The 6,000-nt window shown below is 46.9% G+C and overlaps 1 protein-coding gene across 2 annotated transcripts in view; it reads right to left on the reverse strand.

Annotated features, from left to right (window-relative positions):
* Window positions 1-4,548, reverse strand: part of Tmod2 (tropomodulin 2) — a 41,919-nt gene extending 37,371 nt beyond the window's left edge. The window contains exon 1 of one of the 2 annotated variants that reach the window (XM_036192864.1): window positions 4,203-4,548. The gene's annotated coding sequence lies outside the window, so the exon portion shown is untranslated. The remainder of the gene's footprint in view (window positions 1-4,202) is intronic. The other variant, XM_036192862.1, reaches the window with a different exon arrangement.
* Window positions 4,549-6,000: the final 1,452 nt, after the last annotated feature.

The raw sequence follows: 6,000 nt of genomic DNA on the forward strand, positions 1-6,000 counted from the left end.
GTTACTCAGGAAGCTGAGACAGAAAGATCATGAGTTCAAGGCTTGCCTGAACAACTTGTTGAGACCCTGACTCAAAATAAAAAACAAAAGAAGGCTGAGGCTGGGTGTGGTGGTGCGCATCTTTAATCCCAGCACTCAGAAGGCAGAGACAGGCAGATCTCCAAGTCTGAAGGCAGCCTGGTCTACAGAACAAGTTCCAGGACAGCCAGTGCTACACAGAAAAATCCTGTCTCAAACCAACAAACAAACTAACTAAAAAAAAAGCATCACCACTACCACAAATGGAAAAATACATACAAACAAAAACAAATAAATAGAAGAAGGCGGAGGATATGGCTCAGTGGTAGAGTGCTTGCCTAGCATTGTGTGAACCTCATCTTCAATCTCCAATGACTAGGGTGGACAGTTCTTTCAGGGTAGTTCTTAGCTAGGGCAAGAATTTTTGAGGGCTGGTAATTATTAACACAGCTCCACTAATAACTGTAAATTCCACATCTGCTACTTTAATCAATTGAAGGTCAAATCATTAAAAACAAAAACAAAACCAAAAAATCCAAACAAAACTATGAGGGCTGAAGATATGGGCCAGTGGTAGACAACTTTCCGAGGAAGACTGAGTTTATTCCTAGAGCAATCTGAACTTGTGTATACCTTTTCCTTGTCATTCCATGAAAACAGCATAGAAAGTTATAGAATCACACTATATTAAGTATAAGTAATTTAGAAATGCCTTCAATACCTGGAGAGGATACATTTGGTTACATGTAAATACTATGATATTTTATAAAAAGGACTTGGAAGCTGCAGATGGGGATGGGGTGGCTTTCTACGACAAATTTCCCATGGGTACCAAGGATTTGATGACACTTGGAGTTAGAGCTATAGAACTCATCTCCTAAGTATAAATGATCAACAGTAGCTAAGAAGAACCAAGAGAAGTGAATATTTCCTGACTCCATGAATCTCTCTCAGAAGATTTATGTCTTGCTTGGGAGTTCGGAGTAAGAATTTTCTCTCAGACTCACCACAGCCCTCCACGGCCCTTTCTGTTTGTTTGCTTATTGTTTTAAAATTTGCCCTCAATTTCTTATTTAAAAAGTTCAATCCTACAAAAGAGTGAAGAAAATCCAGCTGCACACCGCTCTTCTTGACTCACTGGCTCTCACTCTTTCTGCTGTGCCCCTGAACGTGCTCTCCCACTACAGACGGCTCTTCCCTCAACCTGCTGAGGTTATTGTAGATGCCAGTGAGCTTCACCTTTAAAATCCTAAGCTTTCATAGTGACAGAAGGTGCTCTGTATGCTGCTGGGGGAGAAGAGTCATCAGTGGAATACCCAAACAGTGAACCCTGCATGCTTTAACACTGACCCACCAGGCAACATGTACTTACATGAAGGTTATGGGTGCAACCAACCAGTTTCTGACTGAATTTGAGGTCTGCTCCACAGGAGGGAATGCATGCCTGGTCAAAAGACCCTGGCTTAGGAGGTTATAGGCCCTATGTAGGGGGAACCCACTACTGACATTTTGCTAAATGGTCACACCATCAAGTGTCTTCTCAATACTTACGGCTATGCCCCTACCTTAGTGCTGCTCTCAACTTTGGCCAGGGAAGATTCTTCAGCAGTGGGCAGCAGTTGATGCAGAGACTCATAAATGATCAAAGTGGTGAGAATGAGGGACTATGGAGTGCTCATCCCTATATCAACCACATAAAGCTCAGGGAGCATCACTTAAGAGGGAGTGGAAAGAACCTAAGAGCCAGAGGATGGGAGTAGTGCAGTGAAAGGCTGTCCTCTAGACATGACACAGCTGTTGCCCTCATGAACTCACAGCAGCCGTGGTTACTTAGGCAAGATCAAGCCAACAAGACCATTTTACTTTGGATTTAGTAGGTTACCACAGTTACCACCATTACCACTATAACCACAACCACCACCAAAAGCATGAAGGTGGGAAGGGGATATATTGGGGGTTAAGGAGGGATGGATAAGATCAAGATACATTGTATCAAGTAATAAGTAAAGGGTTTTTTAAAAAAAGATTTAAAATTTAAAAAATACAGAACATTCTCATATATACTACGATACTGTTACTGCACCTAAGAACAGTAATTCCACATTGTCTAGTATACAGCTCATATTCAGGTATCTTGAGAATCTCCAAAATATCTCTACTTATTTCTTTATTTTGGATGCAAGGCTGAGACAGGATCTCACTATATGTTGCTGAAGTTGGCCTAGAAATTACTACATAGACCAGGCTGACCTCAAACTCACAAACATCTACCTGCTGGCATTAAGGAAGGCACCACTATGTCCTGACCCCAAAATGATCTTTTTTTTTTTCCTTTTTTTCTGAGACAGGATTTCTCTGTAGCTTTGGAGTCTGTCCTGGACTAGCTTTGTAGACCAGGCTGGCCTCGAACTCACAGAGATCCACCTGCCTCTGCCTCCTGAGTGCTGGGATTACAGGTGTGCGCCACCACCGCTCGGTCCGGAAATGATCTTTTACAACTATCATTTTCTCATCTAGGAGTCAAAATCCACATATACCAATCCACAGTTACTCGTATTGCCATCTCTGACAGCTGTTCCCCTACCCCTGCATCATCTTGTCTGGACTACTATGTGGGTGAAATTATGGTCTTTTTATTAGAACAGGAGGCTCACCGGCAGGAGGCTCATCTTGACCTTTGGGGGATGATGGAAACTTCCTAATCTCTGCATTGTAAAGATGTGTTCTCCCTAAGACACTGAAATAATAAGAAAATCCTGCTCTAACCCTTCGTTCACTCAAAGCTTTTGGACCAGTTGATGGGTTAGGTCAGTGTTTGTACAGTGCGTCTCTCAAACCTTCTATTGTGCATTCACTTTTCACACAATAACCCATCAGTACCATTTTTCTCTTTCCTCACTGTACGTACATTCCTCACTGTTATTTCTTGCAGGAGTCCCGTCCCCTCCCCCTCCCCGCCTTCTTGCAGAGCACATTTGACAGCTCAGGCCCAGCCCTGGGGAGCCACCGACCTTTATCAGCTGATCGCACCTGCAAACAAAACCACCACAATGTGGCCTGCCGATTTACGTTAACATAAAAACCCAAACCTTTGTGATAGTGAACAAGACTGAAGAGGATAGAGGGAATCAGGGAAAACAAACAAACAAAAAACCTCGATTAACTAAGCCCTGAAAATATCCCAGCTTCCTTCGGAAAACTGTTCTTTCTGTCCCCATCAGGCTTTCTGTAAAAGTGCCGAACACTCTTGCCATTTCAGTATCCAAGAAAAGAGGTCCAGAAATCATTTCACCAAATACCCCATTTTATACGGAGGAGAACGCAGCTCAGAGAGGTGAAGAGTCTGGCCCAGGATCCCGCAGTTCCTCAATGGTGGAGCTGCTACGGAAACCATGCTTTTGTAATACCTTCTCTGATGTTTTTTCTCCTTTCCCAAGAGCAGGGTGAATCAGATATTTAATAGGAGCCGAAGAAGCGGTGGCGTTCTCGGCCTCTTTATTGCAATTTGCATTTTAGCCGCACCACCTTCCCACCTTCTGATATTTTAAAGTAAAAATTCCCCAAACCTTTTACTATTGCTATTTTAAACCGATCTTCATTTTTTTTTGCAGGTCAACATGTTAAAGCAAGGAAGCCCCGGGAAGGCACGAACCAGCATGATTTTAACTAGGAAGAATAGGAAAAAGATTCTCTAGGACCTGCAAAGGGCGGCTTTGTGAAGGCTGAAGCATCCTGTGACAGCTCTGGGGACCTCAGGAAAGAAGCCGACCAGAGTCCTCCCTTCCCAGGTTCCTGCTCAAATGAGGCCAGACTCCGGGAGCTTATTACACATTCACGGGAGAGGAGAAAATGGGAAACAAAGCCCAACCTGGAAACCCCAGCTCCGCAGCCCCCGGGCGATGGGAGACCGCGCCCTCTCTGCATCTGCGCGTGCTTTGGGGCTGCGGGGCTTCAGGGCACCATGCAGCCGGTACCCACACAAGTCCCCGGCCGCCCCTCGCCATCCCCGCCTCTCCACGCACCCGCCACTCGGGTGCAAGCTGCTGCGGGCTGCGCTTGGCCGCGTGCCACGCCATGGAGCATCCTCCCGCGGGTGGATGGCAGGGTGCGGTGGCAGCTGAGCAGCGGACCCGGGCGCTGCAGACAGGCTGCCCCGACAGTTCCCTCCCGTCCCAGGTTCTCACCCTTGCTTGCACCCATCCCGAAGCAGAAGGTGATGAGCAGCAGCCTTTAGAGCCCCGAGTGCTCCGGTCGACCAGCAGGGGCGGCTCCGTGGCCCCCGGCTTGCACTGCGATCAACAGGCGGCTCCGGGCCGGGCGCAGCGCGGGGCGCGCGGCTGCAGCGGGGCAGCCTGGGAAGCGTAGTTCCGGCGGCGCGCGGTGGCCACGCCGAAGCAGGACCCCGGCCCAGGCTGCAGCTGGCTCTCCTTTGACGCGCAGGTCTCAGGGGTCCTCCCCTAGAGTCTGGAGCTAGATTTGCGAGTGCGCAGCGGGGCAGGTGGAGCCTGGGCTTGAGAGAGGTGGGTAGGCTCTTTGGAGCTGCTCAGGATCACTGACAGCGGTGGGTGGCAGAGGCTTGGCAAGATTGTAGACAAGTGAGCATCCCTCTGAGCTGCCTTGGGAAGACCAGCTCAGGAACAGACCAGGCCTGACCTAGGATTTACTGGCTGGCGTGGGTGTGGAAAGGACTAAATGGGTTAATTACTTAGGGAAGAGGAGGGGAAAGCAAGCTGAGGTTTAGGGAGCTTGGTAAGTTTTGGTTTGAGAGTGTTGGGGAACTTAAATGCTGGCATCACAAGATACGACCCTGGGCACAGGACTCGAGACTCAGGGTCCTCATCTGTAAAATGTTTACAGCTTAAAGATACAAGGTTGGAGTCAATGACCTCAGACCTGTCGGTACTAAGAGCACACACAATAAAGATTCCTTCACCATGGTTACAAGAGGTGATTTTTGGATGCAGTCTCCTGATGGGAAGGCCCTATAAAAAATGCCATGCAAAAGATAGCTGTGTCTCATTGGCCTGCGACTCACTGGGTAGACATTCAAACTCTCTGAATTTATTACCATGGATCTTTTAGTTGTCTTTCTCCCCTGAGTATGTACTGGAATGCCCTTTTCTCTCTGTCTCGTTCTTAGGAACCATAGAATGTTAATTTGGTTTCTGGAGCCTGAGAGTGGGATGGGACGAATCCCTGATTATTGAAGCACATAGTATATAGGTTTCTTCCAGAAACTTATTTTTGAGGGCGAGCAGGGTCTTATAATGTAGCCTAAGCTGTTCTTGAACTCATAATCCTCCTGATTGTTTCCTGAGGCTTGGGATTACAGGCCTGTCCCACCACACACACAATAGAGGCATTTTCTAATTTGATTAGGTCTCTCTCCTTTTGACTTCTTGTTGGGTACTTTGAGTATATAACCTTTTCTAGGGTGCTTGACCTTTCCAGCTGTGTTGAGGTTTTTCCAAGTTGCTCCATGTAGTATTCCACCGTATGGTGGGATCTGTGTTTAGAAACATAGTGTAGGAACATGAACTAAAGAGATGGATGCAGCGGGGCTGATGGAATCTGCAACAGACAGAGGACAAATGAGCGTGAACTTCAGTGGATGCTGTCTGGAATGAGGTATGCAGAAGTCATGTGGTTAAAAAAAATGCGGCAGAGGAAACTCTATAGTTGAAAATAATGATGGCAACTTCGCATTTGTGCGGAAATCCGCTTTCCCATTCCTGTGTTTATTTTTGTAACCGCCCTGTGAAATGGGCAGGGGGAGTTTTTATCTATTCAGAGTCATTCAAGGCAGAGAGGTAGTAGTACTTACTCCTGCTCATCCATCTTAGACAGTCATTACGGACATCTTCTCCCCTGGCTGCATCAGCATTTCAAAACAGGGGTGGCTGGAGCTATGACTCAGTCACTAACAGAACTTGCTACTCTTTCAGAGGATACAACTTCAGTTCCCAGCACCTACAAGAGATA

The sequence above is a fragment of the Onychomys torridus genome, chromosome 7, assembly GCF_903995425.1.
Source record: "Onychomys torridus chromosome 7, mOncTor1.1, whole genome shotgun sequence".
Classification (NCBI taxonomy): Eukaryota; Metazoa; Chordata; class Mammalia; order Rodentia; family Cricetidae; genus Onychomys; species Onychomys torridus.